Below are 12,552 nucleotides of genomic sequence, written 5' to 3' on the forward strand. Positions count from 1 at the left end.
AGGCTCCATCCTGTTACCCATCATTTTCATTTTTTATAGGACCCTTGCTAGCTACCGTGGCATACAGCATCATCAAGAACCACTGATACGCTGACACCAAATTCTATCACAAAATCTACTCAACCAACAACATACAGAGACTGAAAGCCTGCCGCCTGAACCTGGATGTCAGAAAACTACCCTATACTATTTCTTTCAATCCAATGTTTTATTGGGTTTTAGCAGAACTTTACATATACACAATTCACTCATTTAGATTGTCCATATTTGCTCATGTCTGATGGTACCACTATGGTCACTGTACATACAGTGCAATATATAATAAGTCCTTCAGGAGTAATCAGTTCAGTGTAATAACAGTGAAACATAAATAACTAAAACTCATGACACTTCGCAAGTTCAAGTATAACAATTCCGAATAGCAGAAAACGATTGTTGCCCGTCCATATCCCTGCATCCTATGCACCCACAACCCTGTACTGATAGATCATATCATGTAGGCAGAAGTTTAACAGTACCCCTCAGTATCACAACTCAAGTCAGCCGCTCTCACAAGTTTATATAAGCGCGAAAAAAGATGGGGGGAGACTACCCGATACTAAACCCCATGAAGACCGAATTCCTCCTGTTTGTCAACAACACCAAACTATCTTTTATTCAGTCATTACCCTCTAACGTAACCCTCAATGGCTTCACACCCCAACTGACAGAACACACCAAATCCCTTGGATACATTCTCAACTCAAAGAACACTTTGCCAAGACCAATAAAGCCTTTTCACAACTCTCGTTCCTGAAAAAAGTTAAACGTTTTCTCCCAGAAGAAGACTTCAGAATGACACTTGAGCCCTAGTCAACCCCCCTCCCGACGGAGGCGACGCCCTGTTTAACTATTTACATGAGATAACCCTTGCTCGAAAAAAAAAGCATTCTTCAAGCAGCACAGCACATCAAGGGCTAAAGAAATCCAATCTCAAGACCCTCACACTAGAGGATCAGTTCACTGACAGAATGTTGACCTCAAAATTATAGATGTAGAAAATATCGAGGTAAAAATATAGAATGCAAAAATATCAATTCCCAATACTTAAACAGGTAAGTACAAAAATATTGAGAAAAATATATTGATGTCAAAAATATAGTTGTACAAAATATCGATTTATATATATTTGCCTGATCATTTGGTGGTGATTGTTGACCAATAAAAGTTTCACTGCTTTCGGCATTATCATGATGTCTTTGTGATTCGTGCTGAGTGCGCAGAGGTTGGTTTCCTGGAGTTATTGCTGGGGCAGGATTTGGAGATATATATATATTCCTGAAAAAACCATAGGTTTCAGGCACGTTATAGTTAGGAATTAGCATTTAAAAAACCTTAGAAATTCACTGAAAAAACCATAGGTTTCAGGGGCGTTATAGTTAGCTGGACTTTTCACTCGTACAAAACCATTAAAATTCCCCCGTTATAGTTAGTTCATCTAACTATAACTCGCGCGCCCGCAATGCACTGCTGATGACGTCACATATTACATCACTCATGACATGGTCAGTGACATCACTGATGACATCACTGATGACATCTCAAATGACATCACTGATGACATCATCCTTGTGATAGAGTGGCAGACCTCCTCTCCCCCTAATATAACCTTTGATACACCCATTCAAAAATAGAAACTAACATTTTCAAAACATTGGACATACCAATACCAGTTACAACAACCTATTCAGTAATTCTAAGATCCACATACACATCCACTCATTCACCAACAGTCCTATACAGTCACTCATACATGTACTCACTCACTCATATGTACTCATACACCTATACATCCTGTTACACAACGCCACTCATCCATAGAGTTACTCACACACATAGTCACTCATGCTAATAAAGAACCAAACATCCATTTACTTGCATATAGTTATACACACACCACCACACTTACTTCTACAGAAACTTACACATACTTAGTCTTTTAAACAATCACTTATAGAAACACATACTTATTTATACAGGAACTCTTTCAATCTCTCACTCTCACATATACTCACTTATATACACCAATAGTCACATATACTAGTTTAAAACATATGTAGTTACTCATAAATACACTATTGAGACAGTCATTCACTCACTAACACACCCATGCACACACTCATCCACCCATACAGTCCTGCACACATGCTGTCTTCAACACATACAAACAGTGAGTCACTCATTCATGCACCTATGCACTACTTAATACCCCCCACCGAACCATACAGACACTCATACTGATACTCAAAAAACCAACTAATAACCTATATAGACACTCATATAGCTACTCACCAACCCATGGAGCCACTTATACACAAAGTGAGAGACTGATACAGATATTTACATATTTAAACATTACTCACTAAGCCATGTATTCACTAAGATACACTTAATCAGTCAGTTATACAATCAATTTTTCAAAAACAAATCATCCATTTAGACACTTATATACCCATTTATTCTTCCATCGACCTTGAGATATACATATATAAAACATATGTAATTTTCAGAAAAACACACATTCACTGGATGATGTCATCAGTGATGTCATCAGTGATGTCATTTGAGACGTCATCAGTGATGTCATCAGTGATGTCATCAGTGATGTCACTGACCATGTCATGAGTGATGTAATATGTGACGTCATCACGTTATAGTTAGGAATTAGCATTTAAAAAACCTTAGAAATTCACTGAAAAAACCATAGGTTTCAGGGGCGTTATAGTTAGCTGGACTTTTCACTCGTACAAAACGATTAAAATTCCCCCGTTATAGTTAGTTCATCTAACTATAACTCGCGCGCCCGCAATGCACTGCTGATGACGTCACATATTACATCACTCATGACATGGTCAGTGACATCACTCATGACATCACTGATGACATCTCAAATGACATCACTGATGACATCACTGATGACATCATCCTTGTGTAAGAGTGGCAGACCTCCTCTTATCCTAATATAAACTTTGATACACACATTGAAAAGTACAAACTAAAGTTTTGAAAACCATAGAGATACCAATACCAGTTAGAACAACCTATTCAGAAATTCCAAAATCTACATACGCATCCACTCATTCATCAACACTTCTATATAGTCACTCATACATGTACTCAGTCGTCATATGTACTCATACACCTATACATCCTGTTACACACCTACACTCACACATAGAGTTACTCACACACATACTCACACATGCAAATAAACATCCATTTACTTGCATATACAGCTATACACACACCACTACACTTACTTCTACAGAAACGTACACATACTTACTCTCTTAAACAATCACTTATAGAAACACATACTTATTTATACAGGAACTCTTCCAATCTCTCACTCTCATATATCCTCACTTATATACATCAATACTCACATATACTAGTTTAAAACATATGGACTTACTCATAAAGACACTATTGAGACAGTCATTCACTCTCTTACTCACCCATACACACACTCATCCACCCATACTGTCCTGCTCACATACTGTCTTCAAAACACAAACAGTGAGTCACTCATTCATGCATCTATACGCTAAGTAACATCCCCCTCTGAACCATACAGTCACTCATACTGATACTCTAAAAACGAACTAATTACCCATATACACACTCATGTAGCTACTCACCAACCCATGCAGCCACTTATACACAAAGTGAGAAACTTATACAGATATTTAAATATTTAAACATTACTCACTAATACTTGTATTCACTAAGATACTGTTAAGTCAGTTATACAATTAATTTTACAAAAAAAAACATCCATTTAGACACTTATTTACCCATTTATTCTTCCATTAACCTTTAGATATACATATATAAAAAATATTTATTTTTCAGAAAGACACATATTCACTGGATGATGTCATCAAAGATGTCATCAGTGATGTCATTTGAGATGTCATCAGTGATGTCATGAGTGATGTCACTGACCATGTCATGAGTGATGTAATATGTGACGTCATCAGCAGTGGATTGCGGTCGCGCGAGTTATAGTTAGCGGAACTAACTATAACGGGGGAATTTCAATGGTTTTGTACGAGTGAAATGTTCAGCTAACTATAACATGTGTGAAACCTATGGTTTTTTCAGTTAATTTGCAAGGTTTTTCAAATGCTAATTCCTAACTATAACGTGTGTGAAACCTATGGTTTTTTCAGTGAATTTGCAAGGTTTTTTAAATGCTAATTCCTAACTATAACGTGTGTGAAACCTATGGTTTTTTCAGTGAATTTGCAAGCTTTTTTAAATGCTAATTCCTAACTATAACTTGTGTGAAACCTATGGTTTTTTAAGTGAATTTGCAAGGTTTTTTAAATGCTAATTTCTAACTATAACGTGTGTGAAACCTATGGTTTTTTTAGTGAATTTGTAAGGTTTTTTAAATGCTAATTTATGTATGTATTATTATATTTTTTATATATTTATTTTACAATAAACTAACTATGTATATAGTTATAGATTGACTGTATCCTGTAATATGGAATGGCTCAGCTCTTTTTTTTTTAATTTGGATAAAGTTGAACAGCATAGTTAATATCTTCTATAAACTTATAAACAGTTTAAAATGTTTTTTTTCTTTTAAGGGTTTTTCACGGTGCGCGCACCGGCAATTATTTTTATTAAACGAAATGTTTTTGGGGATTTACGAGGTCCTTTAGGGACCCCCTGAGAAGGTCTAGGGGGTCAGGGAGTTTCTTCCCTGCCTCCTTTTCATGTTTTAGAAATCGGGTTAAAAGCAATTAATTTCTGATGCGTGCGTGCACCGTGCGCGCATACGTGCGAGCACCGTGCTCGCACGGCAAGTCATGTGATTACGAAACAACACTTTTCATTGGTTCATAGTAGTTTCTGTTCCAGAATCTTCAAACACCACACCCACTCCCCTCACTATTTCTTCTTATTTCCTGGGACAAGGAGCTGAACAGCTATTCTAGTACAATTTTACTTGAAAATGGCAGAACAACAGTCTACTTCAGGGAGTGAGGAGGAAACCTTTGTGGTACCACCAAGGCAGACCAAACAAAAAGACTCTTTTATCTGGAAATTCTTCACCTTTCCAGAGGGCCAAAAGAAGGTCAATGCCCCGAAGGTGACATGCACTATTTGTGGAAGTGTGTTATCCAGAGGAGATCCCACCAAGAAATACTCGTTTAGTATTTATTCAATGTTGAGACACTTCAAGACAGTGCATCCTGTACCTTATGCTCGAGAGTCAACTAGAGCCCTAAGAGACAACCCTCCACCTGCTTCGCCGAGCACATCATCTGCGGCCGCAGATTCTCCGTGTACCAGGTCACTGGACATCCGCCCACTTTTCCAGAAGGTGCACATACATTGTAATGTGTGCAATGCTGTTCTTTGCTACGCTGAGAGCAGTATTAACTTGATCGAAAACAAAATACAGCAGCACACATGCTCCAGCCCATAATTAAATTCATTTATTGTTTTTGTTCCTGTTGAACAGTTTTTCAATACCAGTTTTTTTTTGTGCTCTAAAAAACTAAAAAAAAAATACAAAACAAAAAAGACAAAAAAACTGTTCTTTTCAGAACTCACTTCACTTCTCCAAGAAGAGCTATATTCCTAATATACTGTGTTGTAATTTTATTGAATGAATGTGTAGTGTATACATGAATGATTGAAATGATTGAAATGACTGAGTGAAGAGGAGGAAAGGACAGACCGAATGAGTGAGAAAAGGAAAGTATGATCAGTCATGAAAGGGAAGTGAAAGACTGACTGCAACGAAAGGACTAGAGGTAGAGGATACAGGTAAGAAGAGTGAATGAGTAAGGGAATGGCAGTGAGTAATGGAGAGTGATGGCGGGGGAGTGAGAAAAGGGGAGTAAGGGACGGAGATAGGAAAAGGGAGTAACAGATGAAGCGGATGTAGTACAGCAGGGTAAAGGGATTGAAAGTAAGAGAAGTGGAGTGATGGTGAGATAAGGGGTATGAGGATTAGAAAAGGGGAAAGGGAAAGTGAGAGATGGGGAGTGAGGGGATGGAGGGATTTAGGAAACTGGAGTGAGAGAAAGGGAGTCAGGATTTCAATGAGCAAAGGAGAGTGAGGGAAAGAATGCGAAAAGGTGAAGGGGTGTGAGATACAGACAGGAGGAAGTGAAGTAGGAGAATAGGAGTGACTATGAGTAAAGGATAGTGACAGTTAGGGAAGGTGAGGGAAGGAGAATGACGGAGAAGGATAAAAAATTAACATAGATGGAAAATGAGTGATGGAGAGAGGAGGAGTGGTAGAAACAGAGATGTTAAGGAAATTAAGGGTAAGACAGACAAAGGGAGAGAGACAGAAACAGAGACAAAGAGCAAGGAACTGAGAAGGAGTAAGGCAGTTAGAATGACTGAGACATATGGAGACAGGGAGAGAAACATGGTTGAAAAAATGGTGATGGAGGCAGTAAACCTAGGGGAGTAGTAGAGAAGGAGTGAGGGAGTTACGAAAGAGCAGTAAAGGAAGAAGAGAGAGGGAAGGGGAATGAGAAAAGCAGAGTGAGGAGAAGCGAAGAAAAGAGAGCATGAAAGTGAAGGGGTGAGAAATACAGATATTTTAAACTTACCTGACCAACAAAATAACTTAATTAGAAATAAATGGTTTTTTTTAATTACAAGAAAAATTGATTCAATTTCCTAAATTTTCTTTCTAGATGTGAAAGAAAAGAAAAAAAGTAGTAATATTTAACAATACATTTTAGAATACAGTACACATATTTTCATATTTAACAAAGTAATTTTTTGCCCTTTTTTTGCTGTTTTCAGAATATATTGAATTTCACTGAAAATAGTTATATCAATTGTATTCATCAGATAACAGCGGGCAAAAAAATAAACAATATGAAAGATTGTTTAAAAAAGCCCTGAATCTATCCTCAGTAAAACATACCTTGATAGAAATGTAACATATATATTAAAAATATCTTCTAAGAACAATAACTATTTGCAATAAATAACGTCTGTAAATCTTGTTGCTTAAGCACATACACCAAAATAATATCTGTCAAAGAAGTCCACAATAGAAACATTTACCTTTCCATGTGGCCAAATGGTCATTTTTAAATCCTTTTTAGGTGAAATATCCAATGGTAATCCTATAAAAATCGAAATAATGGTTTCTTCAGATGCTGCAATTTGTATCTAAAATTTTGGTTTTAGAAAAATTAAGTAGGAATTTGGTAATTCTGCAGACAAACGTTGCTTGAAAATCAATTGAGAATCATTACACAGTGTCCAGCCTTTTTCACATTTTAGATAAACTGTGTAATGACCAGAAGTTATAGAAGGTCCATCATGGAAAATTATTGCAACTGCAACAAAAGTCTTTCCTGATATTGATAATTGATTTCCTACAAACTTCTTTATTAAAGTGTCCAATTTTGTTCCATCAGCTCTACAACGTTGCATCATTAAAATTATACACTGTCCATATTTCTTTAAAAATAACGTTGATAACATTTCTGATTTACATTGAGAACATTCCATGTTGTGATTTGCATCTTTAACTAATTTACTAAAAGTCACTGATTTACTCTCCGGTAATGTTAAATGTATGAACCTTTCAGAATTAACATTAGTGCTGCATGTGTTCATACAGTTTTCACAACAATGTTCCCATTTATAAGAGAGACCAAACATATTTTCTATTTCTACCCCTTCATCTTCCAGTACCATAAGCATATACATTAAGAATTCCCGTGCATCTTGCTGGACATTTTGTGTAAACTGTGTACATCTAGAACATACATCTAAAAGATTTCTAACATCAGAAGCACTTTCTATTTTAGTTTTATCATTACTCAACTTCTCATAAAGGAAACACAGCAGAGAACAAAATCTTTTTTCATGATTTAGTATTATCTGCTCTTGCAAACTTTCAAGATAAAATACAACATTCAGCACTACATTAGCGTAGCAGTTGACACCAGAGCTATTTTCAAAATTACAACCAACAACCTCTTCAACATTGTCCTTTTTCTTTTTGCTTGCAATCACATAACTCTCTTTTTGTTTTCTCTTCTGTACATCCTCATTACAGATATTCTCAATTCTCCTTTTCCGACAAACAACACGTTTTTCAAACACAGGATACTGACCTAAATGGGAAGCATAGCTTCTTCTTAATCTGTTATACTCCTTTACACAATTTGCATCAGCACTAACTTTTGAGTCATCAAAGTCTATCATGAATAAACCAGATAATTTTTTCACTCGTGACAAAGCAACATATGCCATACCTTCTTTAAACACACTAGATCCAATGTTTACAAAAGCACTATCTACAGTTAATCCTTGAGATTTGTGAATAGTTACAGCATATGCTAGAGAAAACGGAAACTGCTTCCTACGTACATATAAGTCTTTCACAAGCAAAAAACGAACTGAACAACAACTAATGTCTTTAACCTCTTCAATCTGATCAAATTTCATTTTTAAAAATTCAATTCCATCTTTTTTCTGGTAATTAACAAAACCCACAACTTTACCCATAGCTCCATTCACTAAACCTTTTTCTACATTCAAATTACGTCTTAAAATTACTCGACAGTTCATACATACATAAAGATTCTTTTCTAAACCAGCTGTTTTCGATATGTTTTTCTCTAGAGAATCCAATTTAGTTTTTAATTTGCCTGTCAATATAATAGTTATTCCTTCATGCTGTATTTTATCCACGGCTTCTATTTTCATAAACTCTTCATTTTCCAATTTGAAAAGTTCTTCATTGAATATAGAGCATTCATGTAGTGTTGGCATTAAGCAGATTACAGTATTTTTTTCTGCAATTTTCTTGTATATTTTCTCTGGAACTATTTGTTCTGTTGGAAACAAATTACATAGCAATCAACTCTGTAAAGCTTTTCTGCCATGTTCTGTGAGTAGTCCAATTCTGATGTCTTTGAGAATACTTGCATAATCATCATCATTTGCTTGCCGCATATTGGTATTGAGTTCTTTGTACTCAAAGTATGACCAAATATTCACATTACCTATACTTCCTAATGACTTTTTCGTGTATTTTTTTCCTCCAAATAACACGTCATAGTCTGTCTTTAGAATTTGCTGCATTCTTAAATGCACAAAGGCAAGCATTAAGATTGATACCATGCTTACCTCATCAATAATGAGAACTTTCATTTTCTTAAACACTCTTGAAACTTCAAAACATGCTTCTCCTGTTAGCTTGTGGTATTCTATTTTGTTCTCATGCTCCACTGGTAACATTAGCAAATGATGTAAGGTAATTCCTTCTATGTTATATGCTGCTAACCCAGTTGGAGCAGTAACAACACAAGACAAAGTTGAATCAGTTTTTTTCTGTAGGTAGCTTCTAATTACTTTATTTAAGAAACTTTTTCCAGTTCCAGCTTGTCCACTCACATACATTCTGATTGGTTCAAATGATGTGCATGAACACTCTTTATTTTCATGTAGTAATCCATGATCAATTTGTTTTTTGACTTCTTCATAAATTTGTTGTTGTTCATCATTCAGTTGTTGTTCCAAATTTGGTAAGTCTATTAAATCTTCCTGAGCTTGATTCATAGCTGTTTCCACTTCAGTCATGGCTATTGCAGCTTAATTTTCTACGATTGGTTGTCCTAGGGGATCTTGACTGAGCGTACCAGGACTTTGACTGTCTTGAAAACTGTCTCTAGCTACTTCAGCTGCAATTGTAGCTTCTTGTTCAATTTCTTCATTTAACATTTGTACATAATTTGTGAAAGTACTGCATTCTATGCTATCTTTACATGCATTAAAGGAATCTTCATAGCTCTGAAAATCTCCAAGTAATTCATCCTCTGAACGCCTTGGTTTAAACAGCTGTAAAAGTGCTAAGTAGTAAAATTCCTTTTTGTCAGTAGTGTCGCAACTCAGCTTCCTGTGATTAATCAAACTTCCTTTTTTTTGTTTCACCAAACATCCTTCCTCACCAATGAGTTTATATTTTCCATTGTTGATGTCTTCTGTGGCATTCCGTGTAAAAATGTAGTTCTGCAGCACTTCATAGAGACACATGTTCTCAAGATGATGACTTCTGTTTGGGTAATATGTGTCCAACATATTTGTTTTCAAAATGTCTGTACTTTCTGGTTTGTTCTCTGCTAAATATTCAATTTCTCAAATAGATTTCAGTACCCGATTTCGCATTCCTGCAAGGCTTAAACTTACCCAAATTATTCATGAGCCAGAAGAAAAACAGTGGAACCCTCACAATTTCAGCACCTAACCATTGATTGACTCCTAAATCTTTAACCCTTATAAATTTGATCAAGGGTGCGTGTGCACACAGAAACAGTACCCACTGTTACAGTACTAATTCCAACGGAACCATGACAAATAAACCCAAAGCAATGGTGCACCACTTCATATCATGCAGATCAATTTAGAACATTAGTATAGTTCAGGTCCAATCAGTGAGTAAGCCAAAAGTTTCATTGACACATCTTTTTATTCAATTTTCATGCTAAAAAGCACATCACAGCCGACGCGTTTCGTCCTATTGCAGGACTTCTTCAGGGCATTGGGATGATAGTAGGGTCATTGAGTTTCCAACAATTAAGCGAAACGTCATAGAAGGAAGATCCTTACGATCAGATTCCCATCCACGAATGTCTATAAGTCACTCCTGCTACTATATAAAGTGTATAAGCAGTCTTTCTTTATGGCAAGGGAGGGTCTAGATATAAGCTCCCCGCGTAACAGGTAGATTCAGTCGTAATCTAGTAGTCACGGTCCAGCCAGTCTCGACAGCGTCACGCACTCCTTCGGTCCGGATGGGAATCTGATCGTAAGGATCTTCCTTCTATGACGTTTCGCTTAATTGTTGGAAACTCAATGACCCTACTATCATCCCAATGCCCTGAAGAAGTCCTGTAATAGGACGAAACGCGTCGGCTGTGATGTGCTTTTTAGCATGAAAATTGAATAAAAAGATGTGTCAATGAAACTTTTGGCTTACTCACTGATTGGACCTGAACTATACTAATGTTCTAAATTGATCTGCATGATATGAAGTGGTGCACCATTGCTTTGGGTTTAATTACCCAAATTATTCTTCTGGATTTGGAGTACAGACTTGCAGATGATAACCTATCTGAGCATTCGTATGACCCAATTTTTCGATGCGATAACATCTTTAAACTGAAACTGTATTGCTTTTTACTGACAGTCTTCTCGTGAGGAATCTCTTTCTTACATTTCTTTCAATTCCGTTTTCTCAGATTTAGTGATGTAAGATGTGACATACCGAGCAACAGCAATAGAATTGTCAGCTACATACTGAATATCCATGTTAGCATTCCACATGGATAAAATGACTGGGTTGTAGTAATTTTTATATTTTGACTCTTCTTTTCTTCTTAGGTTGTAGGTATTTTTCGGAGGTTTTCTTGTAATAGTATATCGCACAGCTGACATAAAACTGTTTACTCTTCCTTTTGAAAGAACAGGTCGTGGAAATCCAAATCGACATTTTGTGTAGAATTTATCTTTACTCTTGTACTTTTGTCGACAGTATTTTCCACACCGATGACTTTGGAAACGTAAAACTTGCTCTTTTAAGTTTTTTTCTTCTGTGCTTTTAGGTATAGCACATGTTGCATATTCTTCAATGAAAGATAAAACTGCATCATCAGAATCTGTTCCAAATTTTGGGGCATCCTTGATCCACAACAGCATATGAATATGAGGAGCACCTCTTGCTTGGTACTCTTTTCTCCAAAAGAAATCCACAACTTCTCCAAGAGGTGGATTTTTTTTATTGGTGATGAAGGACATCATAGCCTCAAATCTATGATTGAAATATCTGCAAACATTAACCGGATCCAATGAGCACAATTCTCCTGCTGTCTTGTATTGGATGTTTTCAATATTTGAATTTTCCTCTCGAAGAAAATCCAGTAAATCATCCCAAGCGTACTCAGCACAGCGTAGGGTAAGGAACCATGTAGGAGTTCCTAAATTCCGTAACATACATTTCAATTCTCCATGGCGTCGGTACCAATATTCATTAGTTCCACGCTGACAAGCCATCAGATTAATCAATTGAGATTCCAAATGATCATCTCGCTGTTGCACTTTGTTCATAAAATCCTTTGCAGACACATTATGTAGATGTACTCCAGTTTTTAAAATGTGATTTAGTGCATGAGATAGTGCAGACAAGTCACTTTCAAATAAAAGATGGAACAAATAAGGAATACTTTGACGAAATCTTGGATCTTCTGCATATAATCTTGTAGTCCGATACTCAGAAGCAGGAATCTGTACTGGACGTTCATCATATCATCCACCTTTTCCTGTAGGAAACAGCTGGGGAAAACAACGAGCTTCCAAGCTCTCCTCCCATACACTCACAGGAGTTCCTTTTGCTTTTTTCATCTGAAACAGATCAATAGTGTTTCCCATAACTTCTTTAGAATGAAGAGGATGTATGCTGAAATGTTGATAAATTTCTTCTTCTTTTGACTTATCCACTTTTTCAAT

General features: G+C 36.3%; 1 protein-coding gene across 3 annotated transcripts in view; it reads right to left on the minus strand.

Annotated features, from left to right (window-relative positions):
- ERCC6L2 (ERCC excision repair 6 like 2) overlaps positions 1-12,552 on the minus strand; it is a 1,253,563-nt gene that overhangs the window by 1,198,354 nt on the left and 42,657 nt on the right. The gene's annotated exons all lie outside the window — the stretch shown is intronic.

The sequence above is a fragment of the Triturus cristatus genome, chromosome 2_1 (genome assembly GCF_964204655.1).
Source record: "Triturus cristatus chromosome 2_1, aTriCri1.1, whole genome shotgun sequence".
Lineage (NCBI taxonomy): Eukaryota > Metazoa > Chordata > Amphibia > Caudata > Salamandridae > Triturus > Triturus cristatus.